The sequence below is a fragment of the Acomys minous genome, assembly GCF_964271855.1.
Source record: "Acomys minous genome assembly, chromosome: 3".
In the NCBI taxonomy this organism is placed as follows: Eukaryota; Metazoa; Chordata; class Mammalia; order Rodentia; family Muridae; genus Acomys; species Acomys minous.
The window spans coordinates 134472861-134491908 of record NC_140485.1 but is presented as its reverse complement, the minus strand read 5'-3'; the positions used below and the strand labels follow the sequence as shown (position 1 = coordinate 134491908).

Genomic DNA, 19048 nt, shown 5'->3' with positions numbered 1-19048 from the left:
CAAAAAAACCTAAACTGTTCAAACCATATCAGTGTCTTCCAAATTCCATTAATAGCATGGCTCATGATGAGATTCTGTGAAGAAGTGAGTTCTCACATGGTCAGAGGTTTCTCTTCATGTTACCAGAATAGCTCACGACTCACCAAGACATCACTTGTAACTTCACAGTAAATACAGATCCAGGAGTAGAGCTAGGGAGCTTAGGGTCAAAGGGCATGACCTTTGCTTTGAAATAAATCAGAGAAGGAGCAGGGTTCGGGAGCACCAGCGACACCTGTGTGACACGCTGCTTTTGGAAGCAGTTTCCCTAGCCTGAGCCATCACTGGTCACGGGCAACGTGTTTGCTTCTGTGTCCTGTGGCTTTCACTTGGACAAGCCCAGCTTGTAAAGTTATAAAGGCTTAGTGGAGAGCAATGTGCTTCATGCCCAGATGTAGCTCAATAGAGAGTGAGTGCCAAGGAGCCTGAGGCGCCTTCCTGAGCAGCCTTGAAGGGACATGTAGCCATGAACCCCCTCCTGTCATAGGAGCCAACAGCTCTGCTGAGCTGAGGTGAAATAACCAAGACAGACGACACACCTGGACAGTGCTAGGGACTGGATCTCGGACTAAACCTGTCTGGACCCTTAATTCCATGTCTTTCCTGACAAATGCCATTCTTCTGACAGCACATGGAAGTGGCACATGGCCACGATTCACAGGTGCCCAGGGCCACAAGGAGGCTCAGCTGCTTCTTTAACATTACACCGGCTCTTACTACACACATCCCGCTGTAGTGACAGCAGCCAGGTGGCCAGGTCCCCAGCTCAAGGATACTAGACAGAAGAAGATAGAGGAAGAACCTGGCAAAGATGTGCCCACCTTGGGGCATGACTTCAGGGGGCCAATGGCATGGAGAAACAGAAGTGGTTTTCCTACTTATTATGGGGCTGGGGGAGTATCCTGTGGTCTGACTACTTTTTCCATCTTAACTGATGGCCCTGTCAGCAAGCTGTAACTGCACATAACCTCAGGGTCGTTTCCAAGTTACAGTCAAGAAGAGAGAGGGAGGGGGCAGGGAGAACTGTGTGAGGGGACAAAGCCCACAGACAGCCCTTGACCCCTTTGTCACTAGCTCATCCCTTCCTGGTACATCTCCCATCCGAGCTGCCAGGAGCCAGCAAAGGTTCGGACTAGAAAAGCCATACAGCCTTTATCCTCTGTGTTGCACCAAAGATGAAGGCATATGATTGAGAAGCCGGGGGTGGGGGTGGGGGTGCAGGAAACCAGTATCCAGTATCTGAGCAGTGTGCCCCAGCACCAGGGCATCCTACACGAGATGGTGATGTGTGCATACTTGGTATGCACGTATCGCTTCAGAGAAAGATGCCCAGACTAAGGCCCAGGCAGCCTGTCCAGTGACATGTGGGAAGGAAAGTGCCAGAGTTATTCATGGATGCCAGGCCCGCATCTGCCCTGGCCAGCTGATCCGTTTGGTCAGCCCATATGGGTACAGGATGGCTGGCACAGAACCGTGATTAGGAGCCAGTGCAGATGCATTCTAACAGTTTGCTCTGTTTTATTGTTCAATAGTTAAAAACCTACTTAGAATGCAACGAGCTACAACCCATTAGACTGGAGCAGCACAAAGTCCTGTCTTTCTAAATATGGGAGTACAAGGACAATTAAAATAACAAAGACATCCATCCCATTGCCTAGTAAGGAAGTTTATTCTATGCCAGGGAAATACCCAGGGCTCCTCCTTGCAACCGAGGTCACACTGCCCGCCTGATGTCCACGCAGTCGTTGTTTGCATAGTTACTCAGGGGTAGCCACTAAGCCCAAAGCAGCCACTTACGTCTATGTTAGAAAAGGAGTCAGCATCGACCTCAGGCATCATTTTAACTGGCAGAACACTGAAGAGTCCAACTTCTTCCCCAGGACACACAAACACTGAGATGTGATGGCCAAATTCTTGGTCCCTCAATGCCTCTTACTCATTTAATTAAAACAAACAAACAACAACAACAACAAAACACCAAAAAAAAAAAATCCACAAGCACTCAGATATTACAAATCCCCAAAAGTTAAGCCATTAAGCACAATGACTTGACTGTAAAGGCTTCTGGGACTATAATGGATTAAGCTATTTCCATAAATAGTGTAATGTTCCGTGCCGCTAGGAAGGAGCTGGGATTGGCATTTGGTGCCTGGCACAGTCCCTCCAGCTAGCTCATCCACAGAGAGGTGGCTGGGACCATGCCCTGCGGAGCCCAATATCCTAGCTTTGCCTTTTAAAATCAGATATATAGTCCCCTGGGTGGACTCTTGGGTTGCTGTGAGCACCAAGGGAAAGGTTATATGGGTAGGTGTCCCTTTGAGGGGCAGAATTTTAAGAGGGCCATTCTTCCTTTTGCCAGCCATGTCCCCAAGCAGCCCTGTGGTCAAGAGGGTCAGCAAGAGGACTCACAGAGTGGGCCTCAAGGCACTGCATGGCCTCTGTCTAGGAGGCCCTCCCTTGGAAGAACTCTGTCGGTCACCAACACTGCATTGGGTGGCTGCCTCTGTGGTAACACCTTCCTCAGAGGCTAATGCTGTACAGCCCCAGCTCCCTGCCCACATCAAGCCCTCTTTCCTGTTTCATGCGAACACTCCTCTGTGAACTGGAATGGAAATGCAAAGAAACGGGCACAGCCTCACCTTGCTCAGAACCTGGGTGAAAGTGGCTACAGGCAACATGCTATCACCACACCCTGTCTCCACCCACAAAGCAAGCCTCCTCCTTCCTCTCCTACCTCCCAACGACACCGTCCCCCCTCCCCTTTTTAAATCATTCTCCTCAAAGGAAGGACTGACACAGATTGTTGTAAATGTACCTGTGCTAAAGAAGGAGGAGGAGGAGGAGGAGGAGGAAGAGGAGGAGGAAGAGGAGGAGGAAGAGGAGGAGGAGGCAATGTTCAACTCTGTTGAGGTTCAGGAAAAGACCCAGTTAGTTTCTGTTAAGCGGTCATAGGATGCTACGGCCCACCTGAGCCACAGGCTGTGTGGTATCCTGCATCCTGATCTCCTCCACTGTGGGTGGGGTGGATGCTGGGAGCAGAGAGAGCAAAGCACAGGCTGTCTGAGGCACTGTTCCACTACCACACAACAAGATGAGATTCTAGGCTGCAAGGCCTGAGAGCAAAGCCCAGATGTGAACTCACTTTCCTTGGGTCTTGGGGACACAATGGACCCTCAGAGAATGACAAAGGCAGGGCTCAGTGCCTGAGAGGTAACACGAGGAAGGCTACAGCCGACCTGCTAACTATTGCTGGAGACTGTGAGACTGTGGCCTCCATTCCACAGGCAGCAGAACCGCCCTGAGTGCTGGGCAAAGCCAGAGACAGTCCTCCAGGGTTAGGGTTAAAATGCTTACTTTTGCCTCCCCCTCCCTTGGCACTGGGAACTGAACCCAGAACCTTGCATATGTTTGGCAGGCACTCTGCCACTGAAGTGTACATCTCTGGCCACTCGACTTGAGTTTCCAAAAATAGCTAGAATCATTGTACAGGAGGCCGCATGGCAGAGCTCTCCTGCCCAAACATGAGTTCAATCAATCATTTAAGTGAGATGTCCCCTCTATTCCAAGCCAGAGTGAAAACAGTCAATATTTATTTTTCAAAATCAGTGAATCTATCAATTAAAAAATAGTAATGACATTAAAGGTTAAACTTTAAAAGACACAGTGTTATAGGCATATCATCCTTACACATAACGAATATTCTGGAAAGCAGGGCAATAGTAAAGTCTTAAGTCCTGGAAGGTTAATATTCTCTCTCTCTCTCTCTCTCTCTCTCTCTCTCTCTCTCTCTCTCTCTCTCTCTCTCTCTCTCCCTCCCTCCCTCCCTCCCTCTCCCTCCCTCCCTCCCTCCCTCCTCCCTCCTCCCTCTCCCTTCTTTCAGGCTTCAGAGTTTCCTATATATCCAGCCTTCAAGAAGCAAACTCAATCTGGCTCCTCAGCTGTCGCCACAGCTTAGCTGCAGAGGCGCCCTGGCCTTTCTCTTGCACAGACCCTGTTGGTTTTTGGTGGGTGCAGAAACTAATTTGCAAAGTGAATTAGTGACAGTGAATTGACATGACATAGTCCAGGAAATAACATGCCACCCACTCTCCTTAGAACCCTGGGGGTGGGGAGAGGGGCGATGACCCTGAGGATACTCAAGACAAGAACAGCCACACACAGCTCTGTGAAACCTTCATCTCTGGGTAGCAGAGAAATGGTACCCTGGGGACTCAGGCTAGGTATGTACAAGAAGCAGGCTGTACCTCCCATAGGCTCATCTCTGTATCCCATGTCTGCATTCTCTCCTACTTAAAAGTAGGAAGAGGCTGTTTCCAACACACAAGTAGGAAGGTAGGTGAGTGAAATTTAGAAGAGAAAGGGAAACTAAAGCATCTGTTGTTGCGTTTTGAGAGACAGACTACTAAATGTTTCCCTGCCTCACGGGATGGAGGAGCTCACCTTCATGTTCATAAAGTTATTTACAGGATCCAGGTTCCACATCATAAGGTGGGCACAGTGCAGAGCTAGCAAACACAACAGTCACGTTCATAGTTACTTAAAAACACAAAGCGGGGAGGACTCCCCAGAGGTGCCTGCCATCCGTGGCACCCCTCACAGCTACAGAGTCTGCAGTTATCAGTGTAACGCTGATGCCAGCGAAACCTGACATGAGATTGCTTTGCTTAAATAGAGTAACAGGCTGGGGAGATGGCTCAGCAGGTCAAGGCGCCTGCTGCCAAGCCCGGGGATCTAAGTTCAACACCTGGGACCCTGGATGGTGGAAGGAAAGAACTGACGCCTGCCTGCAAATTGTTCTCTGCTCTGATCTCCACACGATATGGCGGGTGTGCACCCACATTCATACATATGTACATCACATGTGCAAAATCACAATAAATAAATAAAAATTTAAATTTTAAATGGATTTTAATGGGCTCACAGAGAACTCTGGACCTGGTCTAAATGAATGGACTGCTAAGAGAACCCTTTCTATAACAGAGCACTTGCAGAGAATTTGTCCTCAGCAAACCCAAAAGCACAGGCTAGAAGTGAAAATGACGTCTTTTTTTTTTTTTTTTTAAATGGGTAGTTTTCGGAATCAAATTCCTCAGAAGCCTTGGCCGAGATTTGGGATAAGAAAGTGAATCTCTGCAGTTTTGGTGAGATCTGATGTCTGTCTCCCACAAAGAACCCCCTCACGTGGCGCTGATATAGCTTTAGAACCTTCTAGAACACACCTCTAATTCCCTCACATGTGGCGTCTGTAGTCCATCCAGCTGTCCAGGGTCCTGACCATATCTCAGAAGACTGCAGACTTGGGGGGGAGGGGCACATCTTGGATATTAGCAGGTCTCAAATGGCAAATCCCACTCTATTACAACATAGTTCTCCCACTGAAATAGGCAATGGGGAATAAGAAAGGCCAAGTGGATACAGGGTTACACTCAAGAGGGCTGACTCACCCAGCTGAGCTGTATTCTACCACCCACCTGCCCAATACTATCCTCATTAGTGCCTCAGCAAAACTAGACACGATTATATACCATGAGGCAGCTTACGATAGCTGTAGCCATACATGTCACAGGCAGTGATGCACGGAACCCAAGCATTAGCTTGCAGTTAAAAGCCTGATTTTAAAGCTGGGAGAGGTCAAGGTGTTAGATGTGTGCTGAATAGCTTGGGTAGAAGGTGGGCATGCCTACGCCCCAAGGATAGCCTGTACCCTGTTGCCCCGCAGCCTCCAAGGTAGAATTTTGGACATTATCCAGTCTACTGGATTCTGAGCACATCAGAGAAATCGGCATCAGCGAATGTGCTCAAACCGGGAGCTGATGTAAGTGCAAGCCACTTCTGTGTCACACAAACCCAGGTCAGAAGAGCTGGGTGTGGTGGTGAATGCCTATAATGTCAGTGCTGTGGAGCTGAGGGCACATGGATCCGTGGACAGTCACCCAGGTCTAATTGGTGATTTCTAGGCAAAGAGAACACTGTGTCTCAAAATCAAACAAATACCAAAGGGCTGATGGCCTGAGGGATCACACCTAGTTGACTTCTGGCTTCTACATTGGGGCATACACACCCACACCTGTTCACGAAGCCCCCGAGATTGTGAATGGAGGGGACACTTCCTCCAATGGGTCTAACGTCTTTCATTCAAGAAGCTTACTGCCTTGTCTTTGTGTGTGTGACTGGATCCCTGCCAGCACTGAGCATCGCACTCAGGGAGGTCACAAAGTCCCCCTAACCCCAGAACGATTTGCTTGCTGGAGTCACAGTGTGTATTGTTGGAAAGCTTGACCGCCCACAAGTGAGATCAAGGCTAGAAAAAAAATCAGCAAATGACTCGTTTTTCTCTTTAAACCTGTCCCTTTCTCCTCCATTTGGTGAATTACATGCACACAGAGAAAGAAACAGCCATAAAAAGCTCAAGACCCAAGTGGTAAATACATCATTCGACATCTGAACCTGACTGATAAGCTGATGCTAGGGACTCAGTGGAAGGCCGACATCTCACCCAGCATCACCGTGAGAGGGATCTACAGGGCGGGTGCAGCGGATCATAATTCAGGAAAGAATTAAGTGCCTTGACTTGGAGATGGGACAGAGAAGAGAATAAAATCCCAGTAGGTCTCAGGACAACTTGATTGTAAACCCTTTGTTAAAGAGTTTCATGGGGGGCCAGAAGGTTTTGTCTTGAGATCCAGCCGATGTACAAATTTAGAAAAGAATAAAACGCTCTTCCTTCAAAAGAAACACTCTGTCTTCAAAAGAAACAGTTACGTCTCCCTCCTGCCACATGGGTTACTGAACCACCCAGCCTTGGTCTTCTCTGGTAAACAAACAAACAAACAAACAAACAAACAAACGCTGTTCCGGTGTTCCTTTTAACCATCTATCCTTTTCCCTTAAATAAGTGAGGGGTTTATGAGCCTTTATTAAGCCTGGTTGGTAAGCCTGCAGGGAGGAAAGGAGAGCTGAACTATTTTGCACAAGCCGGATCTAGACGCAGAGGCGCCCAGCCGCAGCCCTTCTCCACACCTTAGGTGGCCGTCACTGACCCCGCCATCCCGGAAGATACATCTGTGGATTTGTTGTCTGCCAGGTTATACTGTGGGTGGCAGGCAGAGTTGAAGATTTCTGAGGAGTTGTTCATCCCTCAAGGGACTCTCTCGGGTCATAAATCACAGTCTGGACTAGTCTTCAGATTGCAGCTTGAGGGGACAGCTGCGGCTGCCAGGATACAGCCGGAGCCTGGCCCAACAAAGGGCTCTTTTGAATGCAAGAACCACTTCTGGTCTGAGCTGCCAGGAGCCCAACAGAGCAAATCAGCTCACGTGCGTCTAGTTGCCAAAAAAGGAAAAAAAAAAAAGCATCAAAACTTTTGGCCCTGTTCTCTTTGGCACTGTGACAAGCTAGATTTATCCCCTTGTTTATGGAGCTCACTCTTTGGAATTCTTCCTAGGATGCCTAACAGGGTGGTTTGGGGAGCGTGCCCACAATCTGTGTGGTGGCTGGACGTACACAGACACCCAGCCGGGACTCAAGGGGCCAGTGCCTGGAGCAATGACACAGGAAGATGTGACCCATCACCAGCAGTACCAGTGGCAGTGGCAGAAGAGGGACAGGAGGACCGGCATTGACCTGCCACTGTTTGGCTTTATTATTATATTTAACACAGACAGTTCTTTAAGGGCTCCAACCGTTGACGGGTGCTTGAGGGGAACCAAAGGACTCAAATAAACACTCCGTCTACTGGTTTGTTTCTTCTTCAAAGGAGAGAAACGAAAGCCAAGGTAGAGTTTCGTTTTTGCTGTGTGTTGAGTCTTTTTTTTTTTTTAATCAAATCGTCACCCAATATTTCAAATACATAATTTAAAAGTTATCCCTGTGGAGGCTGGAGAGATGGCTTGGTCTTCCAAAAGACTTGGGTTCAATTCCCAGTACCCATATGGCAGCTCACAATTGTCCATAGCTCCAGTCCCAAGGCTTCTGACACCCTCATACCAATGCACATAAAACGACATTTGAAAAAATCCCTGTGAATTATGGCATATTCTCACATAAGAAGGGCAGTGCACGCGCTGACCCGTGCGGCCTGCCTCATGGGGACAACAGTGCCTGGGAATACGTTGGGAACCAAGTTCCCATGGCCCTGGTAGTTTCCTCCAACCCCCATTCAAAGGGACAAGAACAAACGTGATCACAGGTTCCTTCCGTCATTCATATTATGTTTAGTGACACGTGCCTTTGGCTGGTGCCCAAAGTCCTATGGAAGGGCTTTTGTGTTCACAATAAACAACTTAAAACTTAAAATCTGAGATAGAGCCAGTTGCCTATCCTAACTAACCTGCCTGCTTGGAAAACTAAACCCAGCCAGTTTTGCCCGTTTTATCACATTTTAGTTCTCCTGTAGTCAGGAGAGGAAATATGCAAATCAGGTCCCACAACCTCTGGGGTAGTGGTGGGGTTCGCCTCCATCAAGTGCCTCCCTGAGGGGCTGCTATACAGTGCCTTTTCCACACTGGCAGTGGCTGAGCTTAATAAACAGGAACACAGAGCTCATCTCTCTCACACTACACATCACTCCTGGCTTAACTTACATCCCACTTCCTAGCTCAAATACATGACAAACAGGTCACACAGGACAGCTCTGAGGTCAGAAATCCTCTTGAGCCTTTCAAAGGGGCCTTCAGAATTTCCTGAGGGCATGAGGAGGGAGGGGTGGTGGTGTCTGTCTTTGGCACTAGCCCAGTGCCTCAAGCTGGTGGACATGTCCTCTTGGGCTTGGCTTCCTCTGACCCAGGCAGGCCATGGCTACTGCACACTCTAAGGCATCTGCTGAGATACACGACTGAGGGATGCCGGAAGTGCCCTCTTCCCTGGGCCGGCACTGGCCCATGACCGGGTGGGTGGAGTGAGCCAGCCTGGCTGCAACACTGCCATCCAGACCCTCCTCCTCCATCACTGTCACAAACTAAGCAACTTTCTCAGTTCCTTCCTGACAGCATCCGAGCATCTTTTCCCTTTACCAATGAACTAGCCTTTCAAAAACAGAATTGTTTTTCTGCAAGGAATTTGTTCTTAATAACCCAGCAATGGTTCCCTGGGGACCACTTCAACCCTCAGGAAATCAATCATTGATTTGTTGACTTACTGGGGTATCTGCCTGTTCCTGTGGGTGAGTGAGGGGTAAGTTACAGGCCAGAAGTCAGCTTTGGTTGTCACTCCTCAGGTCCCATCCACCTTGTGTTTTGAGACAGGCTTTCCTTCCTGGCTGGCTCACTGACTCAGCTAGGCTGGCCTGTTGGTAAGCTCTGCTTGTCTCTGCTTCCCCAGCATGGCTTATAAGTATGTACTACCACACTTGACTTTTTTTTCTCATGGGTTCCGACGTCTGGACTCAAGTCCTCAGGCTTGCACAGAAAGCACTTTACTGACTGAACCATCTCCCCAGCCCTGAAGTAGCTCTTTATCTTGTTTGAGACGACATCTTGCTGTGTATCCAAGGGTGGCTTTGTATTTGAGAGCCTCCTGCCTCTGCCTCCTGTGTGCTGGGACTACATGGATGCCACCGTACCCATTGTACCAATCCTCCAATGAACTCTTCTAGGCATCTTGTCAGAAATGATGACAAATTCATTGGCTCAGCCTTCTAAGAAACGTCTCCTCTGCTTGAAGGTCAAACATTCAGGCCCTCTCTCCCCTGCTTGCCTGTTCTGGATTTGCAGTGAGCCGTAGGCCAATATGGAAGTTTCTGTCATTTTCAAGTGCAGAACAGTGAGTGCTGAGCATGAGGTCGCTCAGACCCACACTGGAGCCCTGGCCTCAGCACTGGCTAGCCTGAGACTCCAGACACATGTACCTCTACCCTCCTACCTATTGCTCCAACCTACACTGGAGCAACTTACATTAGACACACCTCATCTTCTGCAGCGCTGCATGACTCTGGCGCTCATCTTGGGCGGTGACCGCTGTTCTGCTGATGTCAGACCGAGCCCCTCCAGGGCTGTGTGCCAGCTCACCGCCTTGCCTTTTTCTTTGCATTGGGGTCACCCTGCCTTTTACCAACAGGGTTATTCTATTGACCTTATCACTCTTGAGTCAGCTTCTGGCTGGGAAAATTCTGTCCACTACGTTTATCTTCGAGTTATGAAGTGGAGATGCCTCTCGATTGGGATGCTGGTAACTAAGCAGGAGTGCACTGTGTTGGGCATGTGTGTACAGAGGACGTGGGGCTTGCATGGACACAGTCTTCATCCCTACTTGCCCACCTCCTCACCACCCAGACCACAGGGCCCGTGGTGACTCCCATGGTGAATAAGACACGGCTTTAGAATGGACAGGCCAGTGTGTCCCAGGTGGAGGCTAGAAAGGCCCCAATTACTGAACTCATGGGAACAAGCACTCTGAACACCTGTAGAGCTGCAGAGAGACCTGGGCTCACGTGCCTTGGAAAACGCATCACTTAACTAATGTGAATATTTGGAGTTTCCTAAATACATTATAATGAGATATACCAGGTACGCACGCTGATCAAACGCCGCTCTCCATGCGCTTGCACGGGCACACATGCACGCTGGAAACCTGGTTTTAAGGCAACACTGAACATATATAGGTGTCCTAAGAGTCCCCTTCATGCCTACAGTTAACTTAATAAGAGCCTGGACAAACACCGAAGCTCTATTTTTAGGATGCTGCATTTGATCCACATCATTTCTGGATAAACTGCCCAGTGGATAACAATCAGCTAAATTCTGGTCAGGGTAAGTCCCTTGGAAGTCAGGCCTGTATTTGGAGATATAACACAAACAGGAACACTTTGTGTGAGCTGAACAGCGAGGTAGATTTAAATGTGTACTTCATATTTTAGAATGTTATAGAGATCAATGGTTTGGCAGCTGGCTGAAAAGACTCCACATTTTAAAAATCTGGAGGCTGCATCTGTTAGCAGTTTTAAGTTCCTACCGCAGACTGCCAGTTTGGTGCAAGCAAGCTGTCTTCCAATTAATGTTCCAGGAAACATTTATTTCAAGATTTGTAGAAGGAGAGCCAAATTTTCTGGGATTCAGTTCTGTGAAACGCCGTTATTATTTTTGCCTTTTATGCATTGTGTCCAGCGTTAATAAGCGATGTGTCTTTTTAAAGAAATTTTTTTATTTAAGTAATTTATTCAGATTACATCTCATTTGTTATCCCCTCACTTGTATCTTCCCGTTCCTCTTCCCTCCCTCTTTCATCCTATTCCCCTCTCCTAGGTCTGTGACAGAAAGGGAACTTGTACCTTACGATAAGATCACAGTCTATCAGGTCTCTTCCTGGTAGCCTGCTTACTCTTCCTGAGTGTCACCGGGTCTCCCCACCAAAGGGAAGTGGTCAAATAGGGGACACCAGAGTTCATGTCCAAGTCAGTCCCTGCTCGCCACACAATTGTGGAGAATGTGGTGTCTATTGGCTAGATTTGGATAGGGGGTCTGGGTTTACTGCACGCATTGTCCTTGGTTGGTACAACAGTTTGAGCTGACCCGCCTGGGTCCAGATCCGCCAGCCTTAATGGTCTTCTTGTGGCAATGTATCTTAAAGATGTTCTGTTTGCCTCTCTGAAGAGGAGTCTGACTCCAGAACCATTTAGGGGTTGATATGATTTTAATCTTGCATAGCCTATTAGAAAACTTCATTAAGATATTCAAACCCAGGCTGGAGAGATGGCGAGGCAGGTGAAGGTACCTGCTGAACAGGCCTGTGGGCCTGAGTCTGATTCCCCAAAACTCAAGCAAAAATGCAAGGACAGAACTGACTCTGCAAAGGTGTGATCTCACCTTCACATGTACACATGTGTACACACACATGCACACACACACACACACACTACCACCACCGTCGATAAAAATATTTTATAACATGTTTAAAACCACCATTAAAACTACCTTCTCACATCTCCAGCCTCTTGTCTTCTGCTATAAATGCTCACCACCCTTCCCGAAGAGGTTTGCTCAGTTTCCCCCCTGGCCCTCTGTGCAATCCCAACCTACAGCCTTCAAAGGTCTACAGTCTACTGAGAGCATCCTTCCTGGTGAGGTTTCGGGACAGGACCCCCTCTGCAGCCTTCGGTGGCACACAGAGCAGCGCCCCCAGTTTCTATGCCTCTCTGATGTCCTTCTTATTTCTGGGGCACCTGGAAGCGCCAGGCCACTTGACTGTTAAGTGAACGACCCCTAAACCAAACTGATGACCACCACACCCTCCTTCTTCACAGAGTAGAAACCCTGAAAACGTACAGTCACGCATAGAGAGCAATGGGGTGCTCCGAAAAAGAAGGCTGCTGCTCCTGGTTGCTGTTTTCGCAGTTTGACGAGAAGAAGCTAGAGACATCCTTACAACAAAGACTGGACTTGCGCCCCAAGGAACCAGATGGCCCTCCTCAGCAGGAAGTAGTCTACGGAGACCTACATACAGCCCCTTTCCTCTCTAACCTTCTTCCTTGCCTACCTAGTGTAGTGGAAGGGATTAGAGTAAATAAGGGTTGGAAGGGAGGGAGAGGTCTAAGAACCCAAATAAAATATATAAACAAATAATGCCAACATGTACGTATGCGAGAACCTGCTGATACTGGAACACTCCACGAGGAGTGAAACAGAGAAACCGAAGCTCACAGGCATACACTGACTTGGCTTTTTGACGTGCTGATGGCGGCAAGGCCTCACGTCGGCCACCACATGTTAGCACAGAGCTGTGCAAGCAGTGGGTGGGGGGAGGCAGAGGCAGAGGCAGAAAGATGGCCGTCTGCTCTCTGGGACTGGCAATGGTCTGATGTTCATGACCCTGAGCTATGAAACTGTCGCTGCGCAGAGCCAGATTCGGGTAGTTTGGAACCATGGTGATTTTTTGTGGGCTGGGCCTGTGTGGAAGTTGGGGAGCCAATCGTCCTCGGGACAGAACGGACATTACATCCTTTTTGCCTCCTTTTGAGCCTCAGGTTTTGTGGCTTTTGGTGACTTGATGAGAACAAGTGTTTGCACTCTAATGCTTGGTGTGCAAGACCTGTCTGCCAAGGAAGACTATTCTAGAAGTACTTCAGGTTGCCCTGGTAGAACGCTCTTGAAATCTGCTGCCAAAGCACTGTGCACCAGCGGCATAACTGGCCACACTGGCTGGACCCACACCTTGGGGAGCCCTCACATAGATGATGGGGGCCGGCTGTTACAGCACACAGGATACAGTTATCTGCAAAACCAGGTTTTCCTTTTCTTCCCATTTAGGAGATTCTAAAGTGCTCAATATATGAGAAATAGGCTCAAGTGTAATAGCGATCTAAGGCAGGTGGAGGGCCAGAACTTGACACTCAGTCTGACAGTGACAAGATCTAGAGTCGCCTAGGAGACCAGCTTCTATCTTGATTAGGTTGACCTTAGCAATGGTTAGAACCATTCTCTAGGCTTGAGTCCTGACGCAATGTGACCAGATGCCTCAAGCCCCTGCCATGTGACTCCCCTGCCATGACGGGCCAGACCCTGGAACTGTGAGGCAAAATAAACCTCTCTTCCTTATGCTGCCTTGTTGATGGGTATTTGGTTACAGCAACGGGGAGAGTAATGGTTACCCCTCAACTTTCAATGCTCTTTGCACTCCATCCTGGTACCTTTGAACCCAAGATGTGATATGGTACCTGATGCAGAAGAAAGCTCCCTCCTGATCTCTGGCTGTCGGGAATGAGATGAAGATGGTACGGTGCTACCCTGTCAAGAGGACTCACAATAAATGCTGTTACCTGGGACACAGGCGGAGTGACAAGGAGCTGCCCACCCTGGCTCCCTCCCAATGGCTCTAACAGGTTAGAAAGCTAATGATGCCGCTGCTACTAAGCACACTTATACCCGCTGCCCCATGCGCACTCACATGCCACGTGCTTGCTAGTCTTTGCTCTGTGGTGTGCTTAGAATCTCTGAGACAGCGTTCCTGAGGCCCTCCGACCCACGTGGACGTGAGATGCTAGCTCACTCCTGTTATTCTCTCTGCTCCTCGCCACCACTGTGTGCCTTTTGGTCTGCCACTGTCACCTCCAGCTGTACTCGCTCCACAAGCTTTGCTTCTACATTCTACAAGAAACATGCAAGACCTTCTACCGAAGGAAGACCTCCCCCACCCTAAACACAAACACGTGCAATCTTGCCGAAGTTTTCCAGTAAAGTGTGTGTGTGTGTTGGGGGTGGGGTGGGAGTGGTACTACCAAGTTTTCACTAACAGGTCCATAAACACAGTCACCTAAACCTTAAGGTATGTAGACAGTGCTTATAGATGATGAACTTTCCGCCAAGAATAATGAAGAGTAGTCATGTTAAATAGAATTTCACTGGGGAGATAGAAGAAGTGTCTAGAACTTTCCAGAAAAGTGTCTTTTCCACAAGTATCCTCAGTGCTAAGCACAAATGTACAGACAGTCTCGGACAACTGGCTTCCCAGTGTCAAGCACTGAACTTTGGGAACAGGTCAGAATATAATGGACTTTTCTGTTCTTGAAGAACCATCAAGCCTGGCACATACACATACACAGTGGCTTCTGTTTGTTCCTCAGAAGGGTATTATACGCACGCACACACACTTGCACGCACGCATGCATGTGGTAAAATGAAAACTGGCATATCTTCTTAAATGACTGTGACTAGCCCTCTGCAAAGATTCGAACAGGCAAAACACCATTCCAGACTATTAAAAGGTCAGAGTGACCTTGTCAAGAAAACTAGCTATGGTATACCTCCTATTTCAAAGCAATACCAAGCCCTTTCCTTCAACAGATAAACTAAACATTCTCCTATCATACAGCCATCTCTCCTGGATCTTCCATGGCTCGCTCTGTCACCAGAGACAAAGACCCTCACATCTATCAATGTCAACTGTAGCATTCTCATTCTCTGTCTGTCTGTCTGTCTGTCTGTCTGTCTGTCTCTCTTCTTCCCTCCCCCTCTCCTTCCCACCTCATTCAGTGTTCTGCCTGCATGTGAGCCTGCAGACCAGAAGAGGGCACCAGATCTCATTATAGATGGTTGAGAGCCACTATGTGGGTGCTGGGAACTGACCTCAGTAAGAGCAGCCGGGCCTTAACCTCTTAGCCGTCTCTCCAGCCCCCAGCCCCAGGCTCTCTCTTAAGTTAGGGCCAGTTAGTGCATGGGCAAGACTCTGATGAGCCATAGAGACACACCATGGAAAGGCCTGGAGGGGAGGTATGTTTACCACATACTCGATGCTTCAGAATGTCTAAACGAGACAGTTATCACCAGCTCTCAGAGCACTGTGCTAGGATTCAATGTGCACTATCTTATGACACCACCAAGAGTCCTAAGAGGAACACTGCTACTGGCCTTGTTGCATGGCCAAGGGAGGCCAGAGTCAGACAATGGAGAAATTCCCAGAATTCTCAAAGCAGCGATGTGGCAGATGTTACCCCTGAGTGTGAAGACACAGCACCCCCACCTGCTTCCTATCACACGACGTTTGCTTTTAATTTCAGGTAAAACACACTCACTATTGTTTACATCCAACAACAAAAACCAACTTTCTTAATTATATTGGGAGAATGTCAGTGTTTCCAAATGGAAAAGACAATTAAGCAGAACACAATTTGGAAAAACAGTTGGTGTTGAGGGAAAGGGAACTGTACTTAGCGTTCACCAGCAATCCCCGGGCTCCTAAAATTAGAAAAGCCGGTCCCTTGTAAATCAATTAGAAAGACTGCAAGCCAGGATCCAGGGTCTCCTAGGGGTCCCTGACTAGGTCCAGGATTGAGTACTGTCATGACAAACAACTTCGGGGCCAGGAAGATGGCTCAGCACCAGAACATGAGTCTCAGCATCTGTAAAAACCTGGCATGGTGGCACATGTGCCTCTGCCCCCAGTGCTGAGGAGTAGAGACAGGCAGATCCCAGTGGCTTGCTTTCCATCCAGCCTGGTCAGAACTGTGATCAGAACTGTGAGCTGCAAGTTCAGGAGAGACCCGGCCTCAAAAAGAAGTGAGGAAAACATCCTAGAGTCAAATGCCAGCTGGCCTCCACACACTCCCACACAGGCCAATGCACACACACACATCTACCTAACTTGGACTGAGACAGGCAGATTGTCTACAGCAAAGATGAATTCCCAATTACAATGTGGAGAAATGGAGCAGCCGACACAAGCACAATTGCATTTGTGTTTTTGAACAGAACTTTGTGAGAATAAATAGAACCTCAATAGTATTTTCTCCATATACATATACATCCAAGCTGGGCGCACCTTGAATCCTAGCATTCAGGAGGCAGAGGCTGGCAGATCTCTGAGTTTGAAGCCAGCTTGGTCTACATAGTATGTTCCAGAATACAAAGAAAAATTTCCTCAAAAAAACCAATCTATCTATCTACCTACCTATATCTATCTATCTCTATTTTCCTACCCATACACACAGACACACAGACAGACAGACAGACAGACACACACACACACACACACACACACACACACACACACACTTCCAATTTAATTACCAGTATTTGGACAGCTACACATGAGGCCGGCGGGTTGACCTTACTCCGTATTTGCTCAGGGTTTTCACATGCTCACACTCATTTTAAGCAATGTGGCTCCGAATCATTTTCACTTATAGATTTTGGGCTGTAAATAAACAAGAAATTGTTTATTTAGAGGAATTTTGAAGGACAGCTAATGTGACAATGCCACCCACTATGGTGGCCCTGTTCTATTTCAGGTCTTGTGCACAGATGCTAAGGGCTCCACCACAGGAGTGCTTAAAGACAAAATGCTGCCTGGAAGAAGAAAGCACTCAGTATTATTTTCCTATATAATTACCTTTTCTTTTACTGGGCAAGAGTCCTGAATTAGACTCAAGAAGATTAAAAAAACAAAAACAAAAACCTAAAATATACATGAATGAAAATGTTATGAAATTTATGTTTGCTAGTTAATGACTTTTTTAAAATGGAGGTAAAACAGAAAAACACTTAAAAATTTCCTTCTATTCAAAAAAAAAGATAACAATAACAACAACAAAAAGATAACATTAAGCAGAGGCTGGGGATATGTTTGCTTAGAATGCACAGTCTCAGGTTCAATCCCCAATGCTGCACAAACCAGGTAGCAGATACCTATAATTCCTGCATTTAAGAGGTAGAGTCAGAAGGATGAGAAAATTAAGGTCATCCTCAGCTACACTGCAAATTTGAGGATAGCCTGGGCTACACGATCCTGTCTCAATAAAACACAAAACTGAGTAGGAACAGGCTTTCCCAACATGCTTTCTTACCTATAGCCTACTCTTTGACCACGTTTCTCTCCTATAGGAATAACCCTTACTTCAGGAAAATGCTAGAAAATCTATTACATTTCAAATTTTTTACTCTTTTCATACCTATTTCAATGATAAAAGTGAAATGTTCCTTCCTTATTAAAAAAAATGTCATACTGGAATGAGAAAAGTTTACCAAGATAAATTTATCTCAAAGTTTCATTATTTCATCAGTGGGCACAAGATGCAAAGTCTAGGCGGCAGAATAGGCACGTCAACTGATGAGGTCCTGTGGTGACAGTACCCAGAAATATGCTTAAATGCAATTCTGATAAATGTTTATTAACAGGAAGCTCTGGCTTTGGAGGATTTATTCCTTATAATGCCATATGAAACTCCCCAGAGAATTCTACTGTATTTGTTTTTTGGGGAAAAAACAGAAATGGAAAGAGTTGGATATAAATGACACTGATGTACGCATGTACAACAAACACGAAGTGAGCGTGTGATACCTTCACACAAGTACATGAGCAACCTCCATGCACTGCGCTGGCTCACAGGAACACATGAATATACACACATGCACTGTAAGGTAAGTGTTTTACAACTGGTTTTGCTAGCTATTTCTAGAAGTATTACTTGTCTTAGTTGACTTTAGTTGACTTTAACAAAGTTGAATCAACTTAGTTGATTTTAGAATTTAAATTTTCCTATTCCAGGGCCATTAACAATAAAGGAGCCATGTAAAATGAGATGTGGAGAGGCCTTCATCTCTCTGTTGAAATGGTAAGGGACATGAGTAGTTCAATTCCTGGATTTCAACTCGGTAGATTCTCAGAGAGACAGTCCTGGCCTGGCATTCTGTGCACTGGACAGTTGGCTCCGTAGAAAAGAGTGCTGGCTGCACTTCCAGAAGACCTGGGTTCGGTTCCCAGCACCCACGTGGCAGTGGACAAGCATCTGTAACTCTAGATCCAGGGGATCCAGTGCGCTCTTCTGGTCTCCATGGGTACGAGGCACACATGTGCTGCGCAGACACACACTCAGGCAAAACACTCATACACATTAAATATATAACTAAATAAAAATCAGCACGAGAAATCGATAACTGAGGTAGAGAAAGTCAACCGCAAGGTTCCTCAGCTGATAAGGGATCTGAAACAATTTGGGTGGAAGGAAGTGACCTGGCAGAGTGATCAAGTACATATGTCTGAAGCAACAGTTTCAGTCACAAAGACTAAAAAAATATCTAAATGTGAATACAGTGGAGTGCTGTCGGTTATAGGCTACTATTACTGTTGGCATGACACCATGTAGGAACTCACATGGCTTCTGTAATGAAGAGATCAGATGGGTGCGTTAACTTTTTCTTTTAACTAGATCTCACAATTTGACTATTAGATCTCAATCACAATCGAGAGTGGGGCGGTTTGAATGAAAATAGTCTGCAGAGCCTCATAGGAAGTGGCTTTATTAGAAGTGTGGCCTTGTCAGACAAAGTGTGTCACTGGGGGGCAGGGTTTGGGGTTTCAGAGGCTCGAGCTAGGCCCAGTGTCATGCTCTCTTTCTGTGCCTGTCCATCCAGATATAGAACTCTGAGCTCCTTCTGCAGCACCATGTCTGTGGTCATGGTGTCTCTAAAACCTAACTAAGACAGGGATGCATAGCGATTTCTGCTTATACTATAAACTAGAGCCTCGTGTTAATAGCATACTCATATCCTGAGCTCCGTCACCAAGTGTTTCCAAAGACATGCAC

The 19048-nt window shown here is 47.2% G+C and overlaps 1 protein-coding gene across 4 annotated transcripts in view; it reads right to left on the bottom strand.

Annotated features, from left to right (window-relative positions):
• The window catches only part of SCAF8 (SR-related CTD associated factor 8), a 189112-nt gene that overhangs the window by 61197 nt on the left and 108867 nt on the right, over positions 1-19048 (bottom strand). The gene's annotated exons all lie outside the window — the stretch shown is intronic.